General features: G+C 40.6%; 1 pseudogene; it reads left to right on the top strand.

The window, feature by feature from the left end:
• The first annotated feature begins 938 nt into the window (after nt 1-938).
• Nucleotides 939-1301, top strand: LOC148011877 (putative MYST-like histone acetyltransferase 1 pseudogene; annotated as a pseudogene).
• Nucleotides 1302-17996: the final 16695 nt, after the last annotated feature.

Raw genomic sequence — 17996 nt, 5'->3', positions numbered from 1 at the left:
AGGGGGAAAGATGAAGGGCAACACAAGGGGGTGAAAGGCCCTTAAGAAGATAAAACCGGGGGGGGGGAAGGGGGGGGGGAAATAAATGGGGTTTAAGGGTCTTAAAAACCCGGGGGGGGGGGGGGGGGGGGGGGGGGGGGGTGAAAGGGGGCTTAATTAGCCCCCTTAAGAAGCTTCTATGCTTCAATGTGGCAAGGGGCGTTTCAACGCCGCGTTGGCAATGGACAGGCGGCGCTGCGAACCGAGGTCGATGGCTGTAGGCGGCGACGCTCTCAACGATATTCCTCCTCGTACACCTCTTCCTCCTCACTTCAGCTCCTCCGTACGGTGAGTCTGGGCAGCGTCATCTTCTCACTTCCCCTTCTCCTTCCCTTGGTTGGGGGGTTTTTATAGGGAGAGGGAAGGAAATCCTCCCTCCCCTCATGTCGCCCTACATGACCATGAGGCCGAGCAAGCTCCAGCGAGGAGCTTGCTGGCCTACTAGTTCCTTCTCCATCCTCCAACATGACCGTCGCCGACGGTGAATTAAGAGAAAAAAAATTTACCATAAAATTTTCAACGTTTGACATATTATAGTATTGATGCATATCCGAGGTGTGGAATCCACCAAAAAGTTTGTGTGTGACATACATGTTTTGTGTATAGCTAGTCGTTGTGTTTGTATTTTGTTCTATGTGTGGCTTGCGTGTTTGTGTGTATATGAACCCTAGCTTTCCCATAAGTGTGTTTCCATTTATCGTCTCAAATCCGTGTGTGTGCTGGGACTTCGTTCCATTGTAAATAATATTATATGTGTGCATTTATCTCTGTGTGTGTTGAATGAATGCTTTTGTGTGTGTGAGTCAAAAATTAAGAAAAAAGCCGATGCCAAGGTAGTTTGCTGAAGCTGTCAAAGCGGTACAAGAAATCTCATATCTAAGATAAGAAGAAATACAAGAATGCCTTACAAGTGGACGACTAGGAGACTTGATGAATCGGTGAAGCAGGATCAGTTGGAACTTGATTCTACCGAACATGAGGGAGATGAAAAAGTTGATGATAAGGCTGGGAGCTTAAAGATGACTCGCCATAAAAAATGCAAAATTGATGAGACACATGTAGAGAAGGGACATGAAGATTTAGATGCTGCAAGTCTACATGAACATGAAGAATTCACAAAGGTGAAAAACATTGGCAAGATAGAGCTTGGGAATTATGAGATTGACACATGGTACTTCTCACCATTTCCATCAGAGTATAACGATTGTGATAAGCTATATTTCTGTGAGTTCTGCCTCAATTTTATGAAGCGCAAGGAGTAGCTCACAAGGCACATTAAAAAAAAAATGTGACTTGAAGCATCCTCTTGGGACTGAAATATACAGATCTAGAACTTTGTCCATGTTTGAGGTGGACCCTTCGAAGTTAATATGGACTCCATACAAAGAATGAGGATTAAAGTTTCTTTCAAGGAATAAATCTATCGGAAAGTAATCGCAGCTATGCTGCTATTTACAAGGTGCCACTGACGTACAGACGAAGTATGACTTCCTCCAAGCTCTATTTAGTCGACGGTCTCCACCAGCCCAAGGGCCACAACCATATCTTGGAGCTTCCCTATTAAGCCTTTTGTTAAAGCTTAAGCAGGATATAGCAAGATTTTTATCTGAAAAAGTGGGGCTGATCCCTATTTTCCCTCGGTGATTAGTCCTGGATTTATCCTCAGTTCTGTCGATCCGGAAAGGGGAAAAAACACTCTGATATGTGCGAAAAGCGTGACTGCCCTTCCTGGGGAGAAGAATAACAATCATCCTGGGGAGAATAAGGATAGCCATCCTTGGGAGAATAACACTAGTATGTTTGGAGGTTATAACTCTTCTATGAATTACAACCGGTACTCGAGCTTGGGAAATAGGATGTTCTCCCCATACGGTGCTAATAGATATGGTCTAGAAAGATTTTGAATTGGAAACCCCTCATCCAGAAGTTGCAAAGCTTTCTTCCAATCCAGATGATAGCGTGTCAATGCTTCATGAAAAGTCGTGTACAGATGCTCAGGAGAAGTTGATCTCAAGCTCGCAGAGAAACAGATCATCTGCCTCCTTGCATAATTTTTGAAAATCTTTTGGGCCCATCACAAAGCATCGTCGCAAAATAGATCGCAGAAAAGATGCTACCTCATTATCATTCCCTCGAGTGGTACGAAATAATTCTCATCTCAAGTTGTAAGGCTGTCTTCCCATAGTAGTTTCGTTTGGAATTAAGTACCATCAGTCCTTGAACCATACCACCAAACTATCTTGAAGGAAGAAGTCGTGCTGTCCAAATTTCCAGCTCACCGACTGCTATTTCCGTTTTTGATGCATGTGCATCATGGAAAATTTATGTAATGAATTGGAGTGTGTGAAAAGACAAGAAATTTTGATTGGTAATGGTAGTTTCTTGGAGGAATACAATAACAAAGTGGAGATTGTGCAGGTTGATGAGAAAACAGGAGATTTCAAGGCAGATTCTAAGCTTTCCTTTGACCATCCATATTTCCCAACAAAAATTATGTTTGTTCCTAATAAAAAGTGCCAGAAATCTGACTTATTAGCCGCAACTAGTGACTAACTCTGGGTCTTGCAGATCCAGGAACAGGGCAGATTGAAGGCTAACATAATCTATAAATATGGACAATTTGAAGGCTGTCTCTAGCTGTAAGCCATCTCAGTATCAGCAAATAGCCACCATGATAGAACTTGGATCAAAAGATTATCCACGTTCATCCACTTTCTCACTCATGGATGAAGACCATACTCTCGGAAATTCTCTTCGATATATGTATGGGTGGCCTAAGCCCAGAGGCTACTGAGGTTTCTTCTTCTTGTACCTTGTATTTGTTATTGGCAGAAATAAAATAGAATCTCGGCATCCTTTTCTCGTCTTGCTTCGCTTGATTGATCTTCTATCTTGAAATTCGTCAAGGTCCTCAGTGGATGCGACTTTGTTTTCAAAAACCCTTCGACATCTTTGGTGAACCCGACGTGAAAGCATCGCATTTAAAAATTTCAGGATGGGAGATACTTCAGCATCAACTTCAGCCCCTTCTACGATTTCCTCTACTTCGACTCCATCATCGACTTCTGCTTTAAGTACTTCTACAGATGATTTAAAGCAGATTTTGCAGAATATGTCTATGTATATGCAACTTTAAAATCAGAAGACACAATTGTATATATAGCAACAACAGTAGTTACATCAACAACAGTTGTCTCAGCAAAGGCAACTATATTCGGAAGAAGAGAATGCAATCAGCGCAACTAAGGCGATTGAAGCAGTTGAAAATGAAAAGAAGCTATTCGATGGCCGTAATGTATCATCTTATTTGAAGTTGTATGAGATTAAGATGGGATTTTTTGGAGTACCGATAGGACTTATGAGCAAATATTTTCTTCACCTTGTCACACCCGCCTTGAGGGTAAAAGTGACTGATCTTTTCCTTCAAAATTCACATTGGCAAGATTTTAAGAAGGCCCTGAAAGAGGAGTATTTTCTTGAGGACTTTGGGATGGCTACACGACGGTCATTCCGAGAGTGGGTCTTCAGAATTGATACAAGAATTTGAAGAGAGGTATAGTCAGCTTAATGTCACTGAACAAAGAGCATTGGACATTGAGAAAGTTGAGCTTTTCTTGCAAGCTGCAGATTCTAATCTTCAGGAAGAATTAGGAGAGCTTCTTGAGGATCGCACGAAGCTTGTGGGTCTTAAAACAGATTGGCAGGACGCTCAGGATGCGGTCTCGACTTTGACCAAGAGGCAAATATGGAAGACCCGATTACAGAATGGATCTATCACTCCGACGTCGTCTTCTGCTCCTATGTCTACTTCTACCCTTGTTATTTCTTCTCTTCCTCAGCCAGTTACTTGGCCTATGCTAGTGCCTACTGTTTCTAATCCTCTCGTTTCTCCTGTTCTCCAAAATCATCCACTCCTTTGGTTCCTTCCTCTCTTGATGACATAATCAAAGGCATAAGAGATTTGACATTAGAGTTAGTTAAAGCAGAATTGGTGGGAAAATTAAAAGAGCAGTTTGCCTCGACTGCGCCTACTATTTCTTCTAGTGCTCCTAGTGCACCTAGGAGAGATCAAAGATGTATTTGGTGTGATACTACGAACCATCAGCATTGCAGGGATTGCAAATCTTTTCAAGATGCAAGGAGGAATAATTTGGTATTTTGGGGACAAGATGGCAAAATCTGGTTGACTGAAACAGGAGCTCCGCTTGCTACCAATTTTGGGAAAGGCGGAATGAAGAAATTAGTGGATGACATGGCTGCGCGTACTTCTTATGTGACAGCTAGAGGAGATGCCTTTGCATATGGAGTCCAGATTGAGAAAGGGTCAGAGAATGAGTCAGCATTATGGACCTATGCTATAGAGACGACAAAAAAGGGAAAAATCCAGTAGACTATTTGGTCTAGTGCAGGTTCTAGCTTCAGATCTGAGATAGGTTGGGATTCACCTGTTGACAGGTACACTATTTATGCCTACTTGGCTAAATCTCAGGGAGCAGATGTACTTGTTGAGGAGAAGCGTAAGAGAGATGAAGAGAATCCAAATGCAGCTAAAAAGACTAGAGGGGGTGAGTTTGTTACTCCACCTACTGCAAGGCCATCTTCGAGACCAGGACCAGAATGACAAATGGAGGATGCTCAGAAGAAAGAAAAGAGGCAGGAACCTAGACAGAGAAAGCAACCAGGATTTAGATTAATGTCTGATATTGAGACATCTACGGACATGAAGAAAATCTTTAATGACAAGATACTTGGTAGTGAGGTGACTTTTATTATTTCTGAGGTTTTGGGCATCTCGAAAAGAGATTTTCAAGATCAGTTCCAAGAAGTCCTGAAGAGAAAAAGACATACATTGCCTACTACTGATACATAGGGAGTTTTGATTGAGGAGTTGGATGAGGATGAGGTTATGGTCGAGAATGCTTTTGTTTTTCCACAGATAGAGAAAAGGGTTCAGCCTATGCATTATGCTGAAACTAATGAGCCTATCTTGGTACCATGCAGTCACTTTTCATAGAGTCATTGGGCTAGGGCAACTACAGAAACAATGGTAAAAATTGGAGAGAAGCATGTGCCTTATGTTGCTTTGACGGATCATGGTAGATTAATCTCACAGTTCGTGGAGTTTATGAAAGTAATAGATGGCCTATGGATGCAGAGCATGGGTGGCGTATGAGAGCCACCAACAACACTGCACGTGATTTGTATGCTGCATGTCCCAGTGTCAAGATTTCTATTGGAGATGTAGAGGAGAATTTCATTTCTTTGTGTAGGATTCATGCTCTTACCCCATAATCCTAGGACAACCATTCATCACAGAGATGCGCATGGAGACAAAAGTAATGGATGACGGGTCTGCTTATGCATGGATTTGCAGTAAAGATGGTATGAGAGCAGCCCAGTTTATGACTGTGTGTGTAAAAATCATGCTAGAAATAGGGATACTCTTCAAGATGCGCCTTTGCCCACTGCAAGGGATTCGGATTTTCATTAGGTACCGCTATCCCACGAGATGATGGTGGTACAGAGCAGAGGAGATTGGAGTTCTCACCTCCTGGCAGCAGCAGTGTTTTCTCCTCCAATTTTGTTGAAATTTCAGCAAACAGTTCGATGAGTTATCAGAAGATTTCTGAGTTGCCTAGAGCTGCCAGGCAGTACATATGCAGGAAGGAGAAAGATTTGAAAAATGTAGGTATTTTAGAGGATGATGAGCATATAGATGGGATGTATGATAGTATGGTTTGTGCAGATACAATGACAAAGATGGAAAATATGCTGAAAGCTGATATGCAGAATTGTCCCAGTAATGTATCAGTGTAGTCCCTAGACATGTTTCATGAAATTTCAGATTTTGTGTCACAGATAGAGTCAGAGGCTAAGGTGACTCAGCAAAAAGTGTTGAGTGTTGAAGAAATTCAGCAAACAGAGTTTTCGACTGATTATGATTATCCTACAGAGACACGGAGGGCTGAAAACTTTCAGCCAACAGAGTTTACTACTGAAATATTTCAGCATCCAGAGTTTAGAGCTATTCCTATGCAGTCCATGGAGCAGAGGGCTGAGGATATTCAGCCACCAAAAGGCAGAATTGCTATTTTATAGAAAGATTTGAGTAGTGCAGAGGATCATAATGAAGCTAGGATTGACACGAAATACAAGACTGTGGATAAGAAGGTGAAGCCGGTTAGCTGAACTCCTTCCACCTGACAGTGATCAGTAGCAAGTAGAGAGGGCTGCTAAGTAGCCAATTTTGAGGAACCGGGAGCATATAGGCCATAAATTTTCAGCAAAGACTCTTGCTGAATGAAAAATTGGAAATAGTGATTTCTTGCTACCCTCAGAGAAGCAGTGCTTTCAAGATATGCTTGAGCGACATGGAAGGGGGTTTGATTTCTTTTCGCATGAGGTTGGCTATGTGAATCCGGATATTGTTGCCCCTATGATGATCTTTACTATCCCTCATATTCCCTGGAACCTTCGACCAATTCCAGTGCCTAGGGCACACCTGCCAAAGCTAGTTGACTTGCTGAATGAGAAAAACAAGATGGGAATCTTAGAGCCATCATCTGTGCCATACTCAAATAGGTGGTTTACAGTTCCAAAGAAGAATGGTACTCTCTGATTTATACAGGACATGCAGCTAGTAAACAGAGTTACTATCAAGAATGTTGGTATAGGTCTAGTTGTGGATAAGTTTGTAGAAGCATTTGCTAGATGTGCCATCTATTCTTTAGGTGACTTGTATCCGAGATATGATCAGTTTCAGCTGGCCTTGGAAAGCAAAGACCTAACCACTATGAGAACTCCTATTGGGCTTGTCAGGATGTGTACTTTGCCTCAAGGTGCCACTAATCTTGTCGCGCATATGATGAATGCCATGCATAAGGTCCTTCGTGAGTACATACCTCAGCTTACTATGCCTTTCTTGGATGATGTGCCCATTAAGGGGTGTACAAAAGGAGAGAAGAATGAGAGTCTAAATGAGCAGGGATGCAGATACTTTATGGCTGATCATATTGTAGCTTGTGAAAAGATTTCGGCCAGGTTAGAAGAAGTGAACTTGACACTATCAAGGTAGAAATCTATTTTTGAAGTAAATGAGGTCGTCATTGTTGGACATATGTGTGGGTATTATGGCAGGAAACCTTCACCTGCAAAGGTGGATGCTATAGGAAAGATCACGAAGTAGTGTTCTACCACTTCAAAGGTACAGAGATTCATTGGAGCCTGTGTGTTTTACATGATTTGGATACCCCATTTTGCACACATAGCAGATTGTTTATATCAGCTGCTTTGAAAGGGGTAGAAATTTTATTGGGATGAGAGCCACACTAGAGCCATGCAGAAATTGAAGAAGTTATTGCAGACTGCTCCTACTCTCAAGAAAGCGGATTATAATTGCAGAAAGCCTATTGTATTGACAGTTGACTCTAGTCCAATTGGCATAGGTTGGGATGTGGGTCAAGATAATGCAAATGGAAATAGGTATGCTATTCGGTTTGGGGTGAAAGTCCTAAACGAGAGACAGAGGAGGTATCCACAAATCAAGAGGGAATTAGTGGGGACTGTTACAGCTCTCAAATGCGACAAGGAGTATTTTATTGGAGCCCCAGTTGTGGTAGAGACAGATTGCTTGCCATTGATAGGTATGATTACGAGTTGCTCTACTCCGGACATAGCTATTCTGAGATGGATTGCATACATCAAGTCATTAAATCCGGAATTTAAACATAGCAGGGAAGGATAATCCAGTGGCGGATATGCTGTCTAGAGCCAAATATGATGATGAGGAGACATTACTTGCAGAAGAGGATGATGCAGAAATTTCAGCCGCTATGGTTGATCATGTTTGCCATGTCTATGATATTGTGGCTTTCATAGAAGAACTCTATGCTAGAGATTGATTACAGATTGGCAAGTACCTTAGTACACTAAGCAAAAGAGATGAATGGACAGATGAAGACTTCAAGAAGATCAAGAGAAAAGCCTATGGTTATTTTCTCAAGGACGGGTTTCTTTGGAAACACCCAAAGAAAAGAGGTGGGTTACCCTTGCAGGTTGTCTGCGATAAAGAGATCCAGTTGTAGGTGATGAGAGAGTTTCATGAGAGTCCTTGGGCTGGTCCTAGAGGAGTGTGGGCTACTTATGAGAAAATCAAGGAAAAATATTGGTGGAAAGGCATGTACAGAGATGTTTCTCGCTTTGTAGAGACTTGTAGAGACTGTCAAATGTATTTCGTAGTGCGTCATCGAGACGAGCTTCACCCGACCTATCCGCTATGCATTCATTATAAGTGGGTAGTTGACTTGGTTACTATGCCGATGGGTCTATGGCAAATGAGATATATTGTATTTGTTAGAGAGGATCTTACCAATCATGTTGAGGGCAGACCTTTGAGAACGAAGACCACTAGTGTAGTGGGTAAGTTCTTATTGGAAGAAATTTTTTGCAGGTATGGCTGTGTGGGTAAGATCACTGCAGACCGTGGTGAATTAGATGCAGATGAAGCTAGGGAGTTTTTCTCTCAACTAAGAATCAAGTTGGCTCTAACCATAGCATACAATCCAGAGAGAAATGGAAAGAGTAAAAGAGGGCATCCGCCGATAGTGAAAGCATTAGCCAAAGCATGCAGAGGACGGATTGGAGAATGGCCGAGACTTCTACCATTTGCTTTGTGGGCTGATCGTACAACTCACAGTGTTACCACAGGATATATGCCCGTAGAGTTGATGTATGGCCATAAATCGGTTATGCCGACTGAGACTTGTGCTTTGACTTGGTTAGTTTTACCTTGGCAGGAGGATTTGACAAGAGAGGAGCTCTTAGCTCTTCGGATCCGGCTGTTGGAGAGAAGACCAGAGGATATTCAGCTAGCTATTGACAGGTTGAAGGTTGCTAGACTTAGAAATAAGGACAGGTTTGACAGCAGGCATCGCTTGCGGCCTAGAGCAATATAAGAGGGAGACTGGGTATTAGTCTTTGATAGCAGCCTTGAAAATTAGCATACTGCACTTTGAAAGATGGTGAAAAGATGGTTTGGGCTATACAAGACATGTCTTTGGCAATGCAACATATGAGCTGATAGAATTGGATGGGACAGTGCTTAGAGTGCCCATTGCAGAAAAAAAGAATTAAGATTTTCAAGAAAAGAGATAAGGAGGATTATGCATTGGAAGAATTTGCAAGAGAAGAGCAACGAGAAGCAACTCTAGTAGAAGAGATAGATGATATGACAGATAACCTTGCTAATATACCAGAAATAGACAAAGTAGAGATTGATCTGTTCGTGGATCTTGACAACAATGATCATGGGTAGTTGGCCCATCTAGAGGATGCACAGGATCAGACGAGGTGGATGTTGTGCTACTGCATATTTGAGGTGTGGAATCCACCAAAAATTTTGTGTGTGTGACATTCGTGTTTTGTGTATACCTAGTCATTGTGTTTTCATTTTGTTCTGTATGTGTCTTGCATGTTTGTGTGTATATGAACCCTAGCTTTCCCGTAAGTGTGTTTCGATTTATCGTCTCAAATCCATGTGTGTGTTGGGACCTCGTTCCATTGTAAATAATATTATCTATGTGCATTTATCTCTCTGTGTGTGTGAATGAATGCTTGTGTGTGTGTGTGTGTCTCAAAAATATTGAAAAAAACCGATGCCAAGGTAGTTTGTTGAAGTTGTCAAAGCGGTACGAGAAATCTCGGATCTAAGATAAGAAGAAATACAAGAATGCCCTACAAGTGGACGATTAGGAGACTTGATGAATGGGTGAAGCAGGATCAGTTGGAACTTGATTCTACCAAACATGAGGGAGATGAAAAAGTTGATGATAAGGCTAGGAGCGTAAAGATGACTCGCTATCAAAAACGCAAAATTGATGAGACACATGTAGAGGAGGGACATGAAGATTTAGATGCTGCAAGTCTACGCGAACATGAAGAGTTCACAAAGGTGAAAAACATTGGCAAGATAGATCTTGGGAAGTATGAGATTGACACATGATACTTCTCACCATTTCCATCAGAGTATAATGATTGTGATAAGCTATATGTTTGTGAGTTCTACCTCAATTTTATGAAGCGCAAGGAGTAGCTCACAAGGCACATTTAAAAAAAATGTAACTTGAAGCATCCTCCTAGGAATGAAATATACCGATCTGGAACTTTGTCCATGTTTGAGGTGGACCCTTCGAAGTTAATATGGAATCCATATAAAGAATAAAGATTAAAGTTTCTTTAAGGGAATAAATCTATGGGGAAGTAATTGCAACTATGCTACTATTTACAAGGTGCCGCTGACGTACAGACGAAGTATGACTTCCTCCAAGCTCTGTTTAGTCGACGGTCTCCACCAGCCCAAGGGCCACAACCATCTCTTGGAGCTTCCCTATTAAGCCTTTTGTTAAAGCTTAAGCAGGATATAGCAAGCTTTTTATCTAAAAAAGCGAGGCTTATCCCTGTTTTCCCCTGGTGATTAGTCCTGGATTTATCCTCAGTTCTGTCAATCCAGAAAGGGAAAAACACACTCTGATATGTGCAAAAAGCATGGCCGCCTATCCTAGGGAGAAGAAGAACAGTCGTCTTGGGGAGAATAAGGACAGTCATCCTTGGGAGAATAACACTACTATTTTCGGAGGTTATAACTCTTCTATGAATTACAATCGGTACTCGAGCTTGGGAAATAGAATGTTCTCCCCATACGGTGCTAATAGAGATGGTCTCGAAAGCTTTTGAATTGGAAACCCCTCATCCAGAAGTTGCAAATCTTTCTTCCAATCCAGATGATGGCGTGTCAATGCTTCATGAAAGCCATGTACAGATTCTCAGGAGAAGTTGATCTCAAGCTCGTAGAGAAACACATCATCTGCCTCCTTGCATAATTTTTGAAAATCTTTTGGGCCCATTACAAAGCATCATCGCAAAATAGATCGCAGAAAAGATGCTACCTCATTATCATTCCCTCGAGTGGTACGAAATAATTCTCGTCTCAAGTTGTAAGGTTGTCTTCCCATAGTAGTTTCGTTTGGAATTAAGTACCATCAGTCCTTGAACCATACCACCAAACTATCTTGAAGGAAGAAGTCGTGCTGTCAAAATTTCAGCTCACTGATTGCTATTTCTGTTTGTGATGCCAGCGCATCATGGAAAATTTATGTAATGAATTGGAGTGTGTGAAAAGACAAGAGATTTTGATTGGGTATTAGTAGTTTCTTGGAGGAATACAATAACAAAGTGGAGATTGTGCAGCTTGATGAGAAAACAGGAGATTTCAAGGCAGATTCTAAGCTTTCCTTTGACCATCCATATTCCCCAACAAAAATTATGTTTGTTCCTAATAAAGAGTGCCAAAAATTTGACTTATTAGCCGAAATTGGTGACTATCTCTGGGTCTGGCAGATCCACGAACAGGGCAGATTGAAGGCTAACATAATCTATAAATATGGACAATTTGAAGATTGTCTCTAGCCGTAAGCCATCTCTGTATTAGCAAATAGCCAACATGATGGAACTTGGATTAGAAGATTATCCACGTTCATCCGCTTTCTCACTCATGGATGAAGACCATTCTCTTGGAAATTCTCTTCGATATGTATGGGTGGCCTAAGCCCACAGGCTACTCGGGTTTCTTCTTCTTGTACTTTGTATTTGTTATTGGCATAAATAAAATAGAGTCTTGGCATCATTTTCTCGTCTTGGTTATTTGCTTGATTGATCTTCTATATTGAAATTCCTCAAGGTCCTCTGTGGACCCAACTTTGTTTTCGAAAACCCTTCGACAGAAGGTGGTGAATACAATGTTCGCAAGATTGAGCTCAGCTCTCACAAAGTAATTCATTCATGATAATGTGGTGATGTCCATAAAGTACCAATATAATCCAAGTGCCCAAAAAATAAGGCACTGAAGCTCAATAAAAATAATATCCACCAAAGAATAGTAGCCAGCACTTCCGGTTTTATAGTCTTCTTAAAACACCATTAACATTATTTCCCCTAGAGGAGTGCCAGTCAAATGGCACTCATGTCTTAGGTAGCATGTTGGAGCTTGCACCAAAGACACGAAATATTGGGAATAGTTGATTGAAGAAGTAGTCATGATAAGGTGAAACGAATGTTGCTAATGAAGAACTTGTTACTGTGAAAGGGGATGATTTGTTTCTTACTGCGGGTACAGATGATGTTGCTCATATTGTGGTAGATGGTGACTGATGTTGTGAATAGTGACAAATTATGTAGAATTGATTGTGCTGAAGATATACTTGACCAATGGTTCTTCTAATGGAGAGCGCTAGAGTAGCCCTTGAAGTTGAATGGGAGATTGGAGAATATTGGAGATTCAATGTTGATGTAGAAGTGATGGCTCACGATCCTCCATGAAATGTTGTACTTGTAAAGCAAACCTCATGTGCAATCACTTCTTAGAGAAAAGTGCGACCTGCACAAGACATATGATGTTCTCGGTTTGGGAGACAGGTTGAAATCAAAGCAATCTTGAAGTGTTATCCTACACTTGAGGACCCAAAACTATGAATAAGTTATTGTGCAAATACTATAATGAGTGTGTGTGCACATATAGTTTAATACATAGTTAGAAGACTGCTTCATGGATTATGTGAGTGATGATTGGTGCTTGATGAAGCAAGGGATCTTGATCTAATGAACATTGAAAGAATTGTGGGTGTTAAGGGAAAAGGTAGTTATTGATGAATATCCTAGGGAGACACCGATGTGGGACGGATAGGAGCAAGCGTTCAATCCAATAAGCTCTTGAAGAACGTGGGTCTCTCTAGGATCAACCACACATGGTAGTTGATGCAATTGTTGGCTTTATGTTGAAGAACCTTTTCCACCTTTTTGATAAGTAAGGATTGATGAAACTGGGTGAACCAAATGAAAGGATGAAATGTGCAAGTGACTCCAGGAGACATGTCAATCAGGGTGAGCGGAGACTCCCTAGGTATGTCCTAACGTTGATGTGTCCAACTTGAGGACCCCTAGGTGTAGTACAGTGCATGTGCAGGCATTTTTCTTTTTCTTTTTTTTCTTTTTTTCTTTTTTATTTTTTCTTACTTTTTTAATTTTTATTTTTTTCTCTCCTTTTTTTAATTTTTTTTAAAAAATGGCAAGTCAAATAACAGCAATGATGTACAACAAGGCACGCTGCTTACAAGGAGAAATGGAAGTATGAGATCAGAAGACTGACTGCAAATAATAAAACTTGACACACAAGATGATTGGTGCACTGAGGTGCATATAATGAAGAACATTGAGCTTGGACATTAAAGCACATTTTCACATTGTTGATGAACCTATTGTTAAAGAAGCAGAACTTGTCAATGAAGACTAGTATGCTCATTGATAAAGCAATTTGCAACTGCTCTTAAGGAAGTAGATGACTATTAGATGTTTTAGTAAAGGTATGGTATCATTGAAGAAAGTGGAACCTCATTGTTGATGGTTCTATAAGTTCTGTGTTTCTTCAGTGAGGCTACAATTTAAACTTGTTGTCTTGATTGGCCTTTGATGTCTTGACGTGATGCCTCGATCTTGAGATCTTTAGGAAGGTTTTGATGCTAGTGTCAGCTTCAAGTCTTTAATGTTGTTGCAATGTAGGATATTCATGGAAAGCTTCTATTACCAATGATATTTTATTCAAGCCTTGAGGTTCATTACATTGCTTTGTTGCCTATTGTTTTCCTACATTCACTTAGTGAAACTTTGAGAGTACCATGCAGTGGACTCAAGGGAAAAAGATAGAAAGAATTACAAATAACTTTCTTCTTCCTTGAATATCACCATCACATGAGAAGTGAAAGGGTTTGAGCTTGTACCTCTTTTTTTTTTGGGGCCATCACATAAGATGCAACATTGTTTCTAAAGTCGGAGAGACTTTTGCTCTTGTTTATGCAACAAATTGAGTTAAAGAAAATATGTGCAAATAAACTAAGACTGAAAAGGAAAAAGAGTTAGTATTTTTTAGTTTTTGGGATCCACCAGTCATAAAATTTGGATTGTACTGCAATTTGGCAAAACCATCCAAGTTAGGTGGTTTGGTATACAATGCACAAATGTAAGTAATCAAATCACCAAGCAAAGAGGGTCCTACAAAGCGACTGGCAATGTGTAGTTCCTCTTTGATCAGAATCTTGTCAAGCAATGGGTGATATATCAACTTTTGTGGCAAGGCAAGATTTCGAGCTAAGATGATAGAGTGCAGTGAAGTGGTCTCATAATGAGTTGGCTTAGCTTGAATTGTACTAATTGTATGGAGTTTCTCAACTGTGGTCATAAGATGACTACCATTGCAAGAAATCTCAAGTTGATGAGAAAACCACTTCTACAAGAATAGACTCGAGGAATCAAAATTCTTCTCAAGCTCATGAAGTACTAATTGGTCTTGGACTTTGGTCACAAGAGCATAAGAAGCAATAAATCTACATGATAGCAAGTGCTTTTGAGGCAGAGTCCTAACATTTTCCTTCTAAATCAAGAGGCTTTTATCAAAAATATGTTTTTTGTCCTCCTAACTGGAATGCCATTTAGAAGCAACCTGAACTTCCTCATCATCAGCAAGACCTCAAATTGGAGTAGGCATTCTATTTCAGAGAAATTGAATTTCTTTGCCAAATGAGCAATCATGGAACTCAATGGTTGACATACTAGAAAAGGCTTGATGCCAAAAGGAGGGTCAGGTTTAGTAGCGCTTATCTAGAGATGTGTCTCAACAACCTCCTCTAGAGCATCTTGGGGTCCAATCAACTCAATTGGGACTAACCGGCGGGGTGATTTTGTAGGGACATGAATGGTTTTGTGCCTTCTAGAGCTGCAAGCATACCTCTTCTAACCACTGTGTCTAGGTTAGTAGAAGGTTTATGTACATCACTTTGCTTCACATCATTTGATGAAGATTCAATCATTGTAGTACTAGAAGCATAGATAAGATTTGGATTTGTCGCCATTCATAGAAATTAGGATTGTACTCTAATGAAGCATGGTCATCAAGAAGTTGTGGGTCATGGGTGAGACAAAAGATATATCTAGTGACATCAATGATCATATCTTGTTGTCCTAATCAACTTACAATGTGTTGCTCTTTCTCTAAAAGAATTTTTTCACACAAGCAATCAAGTTTAGCCAATTTAGAAATGTTGACACCATGGACAAGTGTAAGCACTCAAAGAGATGTAGGAGCAACATATGTAGGATCATGCATTGAAGTCCAAAGTGCCTTTCTTTCCTCAGCAATAGTCATCAAGCGGCTACCATATTGTGTTGCTAACCCTCAACTAGAATACCATTTCCGTTCAAACTCATGTTGTCGTTCTGCTTTCTTGGCCAATGCTGCAACATCTTTCCTACTACTTGTTGTGTGCTTCCTAGTGTAGAACACAGGAATTAAGTGATGCATCTCCTACTCTACCTTGGTGATTTGCTTTATAACTTCTCCCATGATTGTTGGGTAGATCCAACAAATTTTTATTGCTCTGACCATGTCAAAGGTTTTTTTAAGATTTTCTAATGCTTACAGTCTAAATTCCAAGGTCAGCATGAATATATGCACAAGCAAGTGAAGTCAAGAGTGTTTCATCTAGTCCTTGAGAATTCTAGCTTCTAAATGATCTCTTTGTTGCAACCTCTTTTCTAAAATCTCAAGAATTGATAATTTAGCTAGTTTCAAGTGTATTGGAGCTTTTGGGCAAGAAGAACATGACTTGTGAGTCAATGGGTTCAGTATGCTCTCTACACCAAATTCTATATCCTTGTGTGAGATTGAAGTATTAGAGGCTTGTTCTTTAGCTGAAGTGACCATCTCCCCTCTTACTCTACATTCCCTCTCTCCCTCTCACCTATGTATGTATGTATGTATGTATGTATGTATGTATGTATGTATGTATGTATGTATGTATGTATGTATGTATGTATGTATGTATGTATGTATGTATGTATGTATGTCACTCACTCTCCTGTTTATCTCCCTCTCTCTCTCATACATGCGATCAATCCACATTGTATAATAATGTCTCACATCAGATTATGGCATGTGTTATAACAAACACTTCTCTTAAATCCTACACACACACACACACACACACACACACACACACACACACACACACACACACACACACACACACACACACACACACACACACACACACACACACACACACACACACACACACACACACACACACACACACACACACACACACACACACACACACACACACACACACATACACACACACACACACACACACAATGTGAATGCTTGGACAACCACTCAATGCTTTTAGAACTTAAATTTCAATGGATTGATAGCTCCCTCCCCTCCCCCCTCTCTCCAACAAATATGATACAAGACAATTCATATAAGCAATCCAAATGTACATTTATATTGTGTTAACTCTGGAAAAAGTGCTTTTTCTTGTCAAATTAAGCGAGGCAAGGTCACCAAAGACTTGCCATCCAATTGGATTGTATAATGATGACTTTCTCAACAAAATAAAATGTGGTTGTGCTAAGAGATAGTGCTGGCATTGCATTGCTGGTCACTATATAGGTGGCGTTGGAAAAGTTCTTCTACTTCCAAATACAATGTGCAAGTTTTCTTTAGTGAGTGTGGATTGGTGTATAAACATGTTGGCATTTGCATCCATCCCAAACACTCGAAGGTACTATAGGTGCTTGTAGGCCAAATACATTTTTCCTTCTATGGCATGGTCCGTGAAATCCTGGTAATTACAAGTTGGATTATTTGCAATGTGCATATCATAACACTCATGCATGACTCTTGAGTTAGCTGTCTCTAGTTTGAAAACCTCATGCTTCAAGGACTTCGCCACTATGTAGCCTTTCACAGATGCATCTAGAGCCAAAGTTGAGTCTATCCTTTTCCTTGTAGCCTGTGAAACATTTCTTGATATCTACACGAGCCCTCTGCCTCTTGTGTAAACTTTTTAAAACAAACCCATCACACTCCAACATGTGGGTTTCTTGTACGGTCAAATTAGTGCCTCTTCCCACAAGCTATAATTGTGGAACCTAGGGCGGTGCGTGATGAATGGAAGAACAAATGTTCCATGTATGGTCTACACTATCATTACAAAACCACATGAACTAGAGCTTCATTCCATGCTAATTGCTAGCTTCTCCTCTTGAGCTGGACCACTCCAGGATTCCCCAAAATGAAGGTGCAAGCACCCCATGTGACATAATTTTTATAGGTTTTTTACATTTTCCCTCTTTAGCTCCCAACCATCCTTGACATTGTACATGACTACGAGTTGGAATCCTTCTTGTAGGCCAACCAGTGTCATGAATGACTGTCTCCACCACCATTTCCTTCAAACAATTCGGTGATACTACCCTTGATTGGTCGGAAGGAAAAGGATCCTTAAATTTTAGTTTTCTTGTACCCTTTCTTCTAGGTATGTTTTTGGTCACATACTCAGGCGTGTGAGAGGTGTTGGCTTCAACCATCCTTATCATTGCTTGAGATATGGGGCTAATTCCTTGTTGTAGTCAACTCAAAGGCTACTCTGCAATGGGTCCTACACCACGAAACTTTCCACAAATGAATGCAAGTCATTTTGTGCTCTGTAGTAGAGCATTGTCCAAATCACTAACACATGCATCATACAAGCTGATAGATCCATTGAATCCCTCCCCTACCAACCAACTTGCATGCATTGGCTCTGTTAGGTTCGTGGTTTTCATATGAGCAATGTCCTCCACTACTTGCACAAAAATACAGTATGAGAAGGTATGGAGTATGAGAAAACAAATGCACCACACATCACTTCCTACTATTACGAACTAGTCTTACCCTGACATTGTGCTTCCTTCAATATGAATATTTGATATGCCACAAACTAAACCAATAATCCATTACTGGTATATTGCAATCCACAACTTTTCGTAAGGCCCACCAAGCCCGAATGAATCAATATTGCATTGTT

Source organism: Lygodium microphyllum, chromosome 28 (assembly GCF_053477565.2).
Source record: "Lygodium microphyllum isolate KBCC chromosome 28, Lygodium_microphyllum_v1.1.10, whole genome shotgun sequence".
NCBI lineage: Eukaryota > Viridiplantae > Streptophyta > Polypodiopsida > Schizaeales > Lygodiaceae > Lygodium > Lygodium microphyllum.
Note: the sequence above shows the minus strand (reverse complement) of the source record. Positions and strands in the feature narration are given on the sequence as shown.